At 40.4% G+C, this 9,265-nt stretch overlaps 1 pseudogene; it reads left to right on the top strand.

The window, feature by feature from the left end:
- Nucleotides 1-1,018: 1,018 nt before the first annotated feature.
- On the top strand, nucleotides 1,019-2,387 carry LOC149158898 (eukaryotic translation initiation factor 3 subunit A pseudogene; annotated as a pseudogene).
- The last annotated feature ends 6,878 nt before the right edge of the window (nucleotides 2,388-9,265 follow it).

Raw genomic sequence — 9,265 nt, forward strand, 5'->3', positions numbered from 1 at the left:
GCCACAACCCTTTTTGAAGTGATCACAAAGGATGCAACCCAAGGAAGCGAGGTAGGGAAAGCAATGGCATTTTATGTGCTAGATTCCTTGTTAAGCTTTGATCAGGACCAGGTTTTCTTAATCCAGCTTCAAAGTAGGGATTTGTTGCATGGTTGTCTGTCAGACATCAACAACATCTCATACCAAGCAGTAATGCTTCCATCAAAAAATTCTATACCTCGTCTGTATACTGTTGAAGGTGAGTCAATGGACCATGAGCTCTATGAGGAACAAGATAATGACTTCCAGCGACATCAAAACAATGCTGCAACAATGATAGAAGAAATGAAAAAATGGATAACTGAATTAGATGAAGAGGTGAATGCCATCAAGGGAATGCAAGCTAAAGTTGAGAGGGAGATGGGTTTAAATTCAAGCTCTACCCAAAGTGAGCCAACCAGGGAGGATACCGATTCGCGCTCGGTACCTGATATTGTAGAGCCAGTGCCCATGGAGAGTGAAGAGAACCCTATATTGACATGTATAAGAGGGAAATGTGTTACTCAAGTTCTATTGCTGGGTGCAATTGACTGTATCCAGGTTGCAAGCTGGGGTGCTTACCTAGCCAGTTACAATATGTTGACTATGTCTTTTGCACCAATAGATATACATGAAGCACAAGTGCAGTTTGCTTTGGAGCGTGGAGTGCTAGCTATAATTGGAATAATGGGCATATGTAGACTTCCTTATCCTGCCAAGGCTTTTGACATGGCTCACTGCTCCCGATGTCTGATTCCATGGACACAATATGATGGCCTATACTTGATTGAAGTGGACAAAATCTTGAGACCCGGTGGCTACTGGATTTTATCAGGTCCACCCATTAAAGGAAAAAAAACATCATGAGGGTTGGCAAAGGACTGTTGAAAGCTTAAAGCAAGAGCAAGACGCAATTGAGGATCTTGCTAAGTGGCTATGCCTTAAGAATATTGTCGAAGCAGGTGATATTGCTATATGGAAAAAACCTCTTGAAACAATAATGTTCAAATATGTGGAACTTTGCGTGGAACTGAGGCGTGGCAGGTTTGCAAAGGATGGGCTTATTCAGTATCGTAATGCATGCCAACAAGTTAATGTGAGTTCATTGGAGGAGGTTATAAAGTATTTCCTGCATCTGTCTACTGAGAAGGCTGGTGGAGCAGTACAGGCTAGTTCTAGCCAGATTGCCTTGGATCATGTGGAGGACTTAGAGGCAGAGAAGAGGCCAGAGGACTTGATGCTCAGTTGTGTGAGTGTCAGTGGAGAGAAAGAGCAGGAGCTTGTTACACCCTGGCTTAAATTTCTTTGGGAAACGTATAGGATTGTGCTCGAAGTACTTCGCAACAATTCGAAGGTGGAAGCATTACACATGATGACTGCATAGCAAGCCTTTCGTTTCTTTTTGCAATATAAGCAAACAACAGAGTTCTGCCGACTTTGTGAAATAATTCGTAATCACGTAGTCAATTTGACTAAGTACAGGGATCAAAAAGACATGCCTGATCTCAATCTACCTGAGACTTTGCAGCTTTACCTTGATACAAGGTTTGAGCAACTGAAGGTTGCAACCGAGCTTGAGCTCTGGCAGGAAGCTTTTCGGTCGATAGAAGATATTCATGGTGTTATGTGCATGGTTAAGAAGACTCCCAAGCCCCAAATGATGGCAATTTACTATTCAAAGCTAACAAAGATATTTTGGATATCAGAAAGTCATTTGTATCATGGTTATGCATGGTACAAGCTGTTTATCCTTCAAAAAAGATACAATAAAAACTTGACCCACAAGGATTTGCAGTTGATGGCATCATCTGTCTTGTTGGCGGCCATTTCTGTTATGCCCTATGATCACAAGCAGCATGGAGCTCACCATTCTGAACTGAAAAATGAGGAGGAGAGGAGTTTAAGAATGGCCAAGCTTTTGGGATTTAGTTTGGATCCTAAAACAGACAACAAAGGAACGTTTTCACGCTTGGCCCTTATTTCTGAATTGGTTTCCAAAGGTGTCATGACATATGTTCCGCAAACTGTCAAAGATTTGTATCATCTATTGGAAATTGATTTCCACCCTTTGGATCTCGCTGACAAAGTTCAACCTTTGCTAGGTATCACAAGTGTATCAAACCATGAAAATCACAGCCCTTTCGAGGATGATATCATTTTCTGATTTTGCTGCCGCCACCTTGTTCTGCTTCTGCCGTCCACCGTCATCTTGTGCTGCAGTCGTCCACCGCCCATCCTGTGCCGTCATCCACCAACTAGTCTATCCACCTGTGCTCGGCTCCAGTCACGTCGGGCACCAAAGATGGCTGGCCACCCCGACTATCAAACCCGGCCAACCATCTTTGGTGCCCGACGTGACTCGAGCCTAGCACATGTGGATAGATTAGTCGATGGACGGCGGCATAGGATGGGCTGTGGACGACTGCAACACAGGACGACAGTGGATGGTAGAGGCAGAACAGGGTGGTGGCAGCAAAATCAGAAAATGGTATCATCCTCAAAAGGGCTGTGATTTTCATGGTTTGATATAATTGTGATACCTAGCAAAGGCTGAACTTTGTCAGCGAGATCGAAAGGGTGAAAATCAATTTCCGGTAGATGATACAAATCTTTGACAGTTTGCGGAACATATGTCATGACACCTTTGGAAACAAATTCAGAAATAAGGGCTGAGCGTGACAATGTTTCTTTGTTGTCCGTTTTAGGATCCAAACTAAATCCCAAAAGCCTGGCCATTCTTAAACAAAGTGACGAGGAAGCATTCTCCTTGAAAGGAGGCAACTTTCCCCTCCAAAATCCCTCAAAAAGTGATCTAGTTCCCAACACTAGGAATTTGCATTAAATGACAGGGAACACATTCCTAGATTTCCTCAATCACTGGAGCTCTAGAATTTGTGCAATAATTTCATAATATCTTGCTCATTTATTATCCAATCTTGGTCCCTCTATAGCAGGAAGCAAGTCCCTAGATTATTTCATCCTCCAAATCTTCATAATCTGCCCAATATTCTCACTATGAAAATCTGGAAATTCCAAATCTTACTGCAACAATTGATAATATTTCTTCTATTTGTTAATTTACTGAAACGAATTATTTGCAGTTATCTACGACAAATATCGAAATACATTCATTGCAATCTTCACAAATTAATCATTGCGGAAACTAAATGTAAGGAAAATACTAGCACAACAATAACACATTAACATAGTTGTTTTTGGACAATTGTCCCCGGAAAACCCAATGTGGGAAAACCGGTGCAATAGATGAGGGTTTCTTCTATTATTCTTCAACAAATTCTCATGTACAATCTACGGATAGTAGAATAGAAGAAGAATCATTGAGAGAAATTTTGAAAACAAATTTCTCCACTCCACAGTGAATTTTTGACACTTGAGAGGACCCACTTCCTTCACACTAGCTACACTAGGTCACCCTCTGCACAGTGATTGCACTGTCTTGCGTCACTGCCTATGTGTGGGTGATCTGCATCCCTATTTTGCTTGCCTCTTCCTGTCATTTCCTGAACTCTCTAATATTTGCTGATACCCTCTCCCTCTCACCTGCAATTCACCCTTTGATTTAATTTCATCTTGCCGAACTTCAACTAGTGAGAAAATCAATCTACTTGAGCCACTGAGTATTTCCTGGTGTGTTTTCCAAATGCCCATCAAAGTCCTTATAATCCTCTCGTTGATCAATCAACGACCCAGATTAGATTCTAGTCAATGGATCACATCATTTTGACTTGATGCTCGTCTTCTTCTAGAAGTTTCACACCCAGTTTAATTAATACCCTTTAATTATTTTAATTTCCTAAGTTTAGACTTAGGCATCCATTAAAAATAATTAATTATTTCAATAAAATTGTTTCTGGGTGGAATTTCCCAAAATGGTTTTTGGGTATTCTCGAATACATGTGTCCTAGCCCACCTACAAATTTTGAGGCTTAGATCACATCCGATGCTACCAGAAATAAACACTCACAATATTCTACAAAAATAAATAATATTACACATAATAAGCAAGGATAGACCAAATTCCTAAGGACCCATTATACTACAAATTAACTCTATGATGTGCAAGTAAGGGGGTCAAATACATGTTTTAAGTGTCTATAAATAATTAAATGGGCTTAATGAAATAGACAATTCTGGGGCCCATCATATCCCCCCTACTGAAATTGTTGCTCACCCTTGAGCAACCTAACCTTCTTCCTCTTTCCTGGCTTTGTCATGGTGTCCTTTAGTATCTTCTTGATGCCTAAGGCAATTGTAGAGGCGGTTTCTTCTAAATAAAACTCAACCATGGATGGTCTTGCTTTGGGCGACCACCCTGATCCTGATACTAGTTTGATGGGTAGACTTGGTGCTGTTGTCCCACATCCTCTACCTTCTTTGATTTTGTAATTTGCATCCATTTGTGAGTTTTGCCCCTCTCCTTTTCCGATTCGAATAAGAGGGGTACTACAAATTTCTTGGGAATAATCCTTCCTACTTTCACAAATTTATAATAGGACTCTAGGTTAGGCTATGGTTCAGGCTCTTGGAGTTCCTAGGGGCCTATTTCTACCTCTTTTGATGCTGCTACCTCCTCTTGTAGGACTTTTTCTTAATCCTGGAGCACTCTTTCTAAATATGTTCCTTTCTGTAGCAGCCCTGTCTTTCTCCTGTAGCAAATTTGTTTCTGCTTTTAGTTTCTTAGCTGTGGCTGATCTAGTAGTTGGCCTTGTCATGGATGTCACAGGTTGTTTACCCTTGGCTTTGGGGGAGGTGACCTCCTCAATTTTCCCTTCCCCTAGCCCCAATTCTTTTCTTGTTGGCTAGCTGACTCTTCAATTTTGATGGGGATAGTTGAAGGAGGTTGAGGGTGATAAAAACGAGACTAATGGTGATGAAAACAAGGTTGGTGGTGATGCAAACAAATTTAGATGAAAACGAGGCTAGGTAAAGATTGAGTTTGGCGAAGAATTTAGCTTGTGGATGGTTGCCTTTATTGACCCCCAATACTTACACACACAAAAGAGCAATTACATAGCACTCATGAACCCCAAAGGATTTGATTACATACCTTGCCTACTTATGGAGTTGCTTGATGGTGTTGATGTTTTGGATTGAAGACTTGTTCTACAGGGGTTGTTGGAGCCAAAGACTGTGTTGCAGGTGTTGCATGGTGGTCTTATTCATCATTGATGCCTACTGTCAAAGATTGCTTGCTGATGTGTTGATCCTTTGATGGCTGGAAGGTAGATCTGGACATGAGGGGCTATTTTTAGTGTCTTTTGTGAGGTTATTGGTTTTCCTCCCTTGCTTCTTGAAATTTTTTGAGAAAAATATGAAATTTTTATGTTCTTTGTTGGTTGAAACTCGATGATGTAGGTATTTTTCTTTCATGCAAGTGCTCTTGGAATTAGCCACTACTGCTTTGCTGGGTTGTCAAGAATTTTGTAGCAACTAATTAGGAGGACTTGTAGCTGTTGAAGGATTAGGGTTGTAATCTTTAGATGCCCATGGTGACTGATTTCCAATTCTAGAGCTCTGGTTGCCTTGATGTCTGCATGTTGCTCCAAAAAATGGTGGTTGATCTGCTGATTGTTTGAGGTGCCATTTCCCGTACTAGTTGCTCCATGCTTCGACTCTGCTTTGGAATTTTTTTGTACATATTTTAGTGAGGTGTGCTTGACTCAGCGCTGCCACTGTAGGTCTTGTTCATGGTGGATCAAGTTGCTATTGTTGGAGATTATCAATGACATTGTAGTAGCCCTGCAAAAAATTTGTGGTTGCCCAAGATCGAGGAGATGATCCCTCAATGCTTCATGATGGTCTGAGTGCTTCATGATGGTCAATTCTTCATTTTTGTGCTTCCAAGTGCTTTTGATTGTGGTTTTGGAGGGCTTGTACAGACTGCTATAGGACTGAATTCTTTCCTGTAGCAGTCACATAGACCTCCCTATGATCACAATAACCTTCACAAAATGCATCCAAAAACTATGATAATTCATGGACAAGGATTAGAAGATTTGGTTGTGGTGAAAATTGTGGGAGAAGGGTTGAAAATGATTTTTTTTCATGGACATAGATGAATTTTTGGATGGAAAAATGGCTAAATGGTGTGGAGGATGGATGATGGAGGTGTGGTAGATTTATTTTTTATTTCCCCAAAAAAAAACATAGGAACCCGACCCCTCTCTCTATGCTGATTACAATCCTGTAGCAATTCTGGAACACTCCTGTAGCAGAATTTTTTTATCCATATCTTTCAAACGGTAGATTGGATTGACTTAAAATTTGTGAGCATGTTGCCATCATCCTTATGCATCTCCCCATAAAAATTCTTGGCCAACATATGAACGAATCTAGAAAAAAATAAAAAATGGTTGTAGGTGATGGAGGCCAATTTCTCAAAAAGTGTGCATTGGAATTTGTTGAAATTCGTTGAACATGTTACCATCATCCATATGCATCTTCCCATGAAACAACTCAACAGAAAGATGCATAGTTTTTGAGATATAGTAAAAACAATTTTTTGCCCTGTGTATTTTGACAGTCCTGTAGCAAAACAAAACCTTCCTATAGCACTTCAGGACAGTGAGGAAAATGAATGGGAAAGGCTTGGGAATGATGGGTGGATGTTGGAAATGGATGAGGGTGATGGATTGACATGGCCTTGGTCCTGTTGGAGCATCTGAGCAAAGGAGGAGAAATCCCAAGTTTGACTTTCTTTGACTAGGTTTTTGATCAACTTTCTTCTAACTTGTTCTTGTTGCTTGGAAAGGTTGGAGAGCCCCTGCATTCATCAGAGAGAGATACATAGAGCAAAGAAATTTTTTCTTTTAATTTTTTAATTTTTTTCTTTTAGGCCTACTAGCTGCCTCAATGAGCTTTTCAACTAGTATGTCTGCATAGGCGCCTCAAAGGAGGTTTTCAACTATGATCTTTTTTTCTTTTCCAACCCATTGACTGCCTCATGGAGGTTTTCAATCAATGAGCCAATCTCAGGCACCTCAAAGGAGGTTTTCACCTGAGATTTTATTTTTTTCCTCTTGTTTTTTCATTTTTTATTTCTTTTTTCTATTCTACTCTACTTGAAAAAAACAAAATCTATTTCAAGTATAGGAATACTTGCACATCAAGATAACAGATAAACTCACGTGTAGGCTCGAAACATATGCTTTGACATGTACCTGAATATTAGAAACCAACTGCTTTGACTTTGATGATATCAAGCACTATTGAAGAAGAAAGTGATGCTCCATCTTGTTGATTTTCTGGAACCAAAACTCAATATAACTTTGATGCCCTTGGGTCATTTGCTCATTTGGATCGTTCTTCATGTCTTCTTTTTCTATGAAATTCAGATCTTCTTTTTGTTGATTACTCTCTTGAACACATGGAGGATCTGATGGTAAACATGATAGAACTTTCTCATTCTTTGATTATGATGTCTACCCTCTATCAAGTGCAGCCCATGATTCCTTGGTCTTCTCTGGATTTTCTTCTTCTGGATGTTGTTCTTCAATGGCATCAAGAGAATCTCTTTGTTGCAATATACTTCCTGATCTAAGGTGAATATCATTCACATCAAGAGGAGTTGTTTGGAAGTATTGTACCTCAACATTATAAGTGGTTTGAATTACTTTGTTGTTTGGATTCATAAATGGTGGTACAAGTAGTTGAGTGGGAGTGGATATTTGAGATGGATGTGGTTGGAGTTGTGGTTGTGGCGGAGGTGGATGGTAGGGATAACATGGAGTTGGGTATGGAGGACATTGAGGAAAATATTGAGGATATTATGGATTTCTCCCATAAGGTCTTTGCCAACCTTATTGCCAAGATTGGTTTTGGGGTTGAGATGGCCAAGGTTGCCAAGGAAAGTGTGTGTTCCAATTAGTGTAGCACCACCCACATAAGACCCGCGAGTACCCACGGGTCTTGGCGGTTTCTATAGCGAGACAGGTCACTCGCATAAAATCCATAGCTTAGACTCGTACTTGCCTAAACTTGTATTGAACTCGACTACCCATATAGGACCTACGGGTTTGACATTAGACCTCTATCAAATCCTTATAAGATCTGTTGACCCTCAATTTGCAATTTTTTTTTTTTTTTTTTTAGAAATGAGGTGGAGTGAAAGGGAAATTGGAGGCAAGAAAATGCTTTATAAGCACCTCTCTCCTTTCCATTTGTCATTCACTTGTCATTTGAGTGTTTGAATCATTTCTATGAGTGTTGAATGACTCCATTGCACAGTGAAGGAGCTCCTGGAGGAGGCTAAAGGAGGCTTCATCAGATCATAGCCAGTTTCATCACAAATAGGTGGGCTTCATGGACAAACTTTGGATTTCTTGTTTGAATGTTTTCCATGTAATGTTTTTTTGGTTTTTGGTTTTTTTTTTTTTAATTTACAATTGTTTTTAGGCCCCATCACTGAGTTTCTCAGCTACACAGGGCCTGTGTGTGGCTGAGAAACTCAGCCACAGGGCCTGCAGGCTGAGGAGACAACACCTCTGCTGTCTCCTCAACTAGTAGGCCATGTGGCTGAGTTTTTCATGTGTCCCATGTGTGGTTGAGAAACTCAACCACAGGGCTTGCGGGGTAAGAAACTCAACCACAGGGCCTGCAGGCTAAGAAACTCAAACACAGGGCCTATGGATTGAGGAGACTGTCTCCTCAGCCCATAGGCCTTATGGTTGAGTTTCTCAACCATACTCCTCAGCCTGCAGGCCCTGTGGCCGAGTTTCTCAGCCACACACGGGCCCTGTGTGGCTGAGAAACTCAGCCACATGGCCCAAAAAAATTTGTAAACCAAAAAATTTTAGAAACCAAAAAAATTGAAACAGAACTGAGAAAACAATTAAAAAAATATGAAACAAAAAAAATCTACATTTAAATTATTGAATTTAGAATTGCAGATTCCAGAATATCAATTAAATTTTAAAAATTTATTTTTTCTCTTCCAGATTTTGTCATCATGCCACCAAAGGGTACTAGAAAGTCTCGTGATCCGTCATGGGCACATGGTCAACGACTCGTTGCTGGTAATGACCACTATGTCAAGTGAAATTATTGCAATGCCAAAATGCATGCAGGGATAAACAGGCTAAAATACCACCTAGCTAGAATTCCTGGGAATGGTGTGGGATGTTGTCAAAATTGCCCTGATGAAGTCACTACTGAAATGGGAGTGACTTTGGAAGCCATTAAAGAAAAAAGTTCTAAGAGGGCAAAAAGGAGGGATGATATTGTTGGG

The sequence above is a fragment of the Pinus tabuliformis genome, chromosome 5_2, assembly GCF_031772625.1.
Source record: "Pinus tabuliformis cultivar Carrire ecotype Pingquan chromosome 5_2, CPIR1, whole genome shotgun sequence".
Classification (NCBI taxonomy): domain Eukaryota; kingdom Viridiplantae; phylum Streptophyta; class Pinopsida; order Pinales; family Pinaceae; genus Pinus; species Pinus tabuliformis.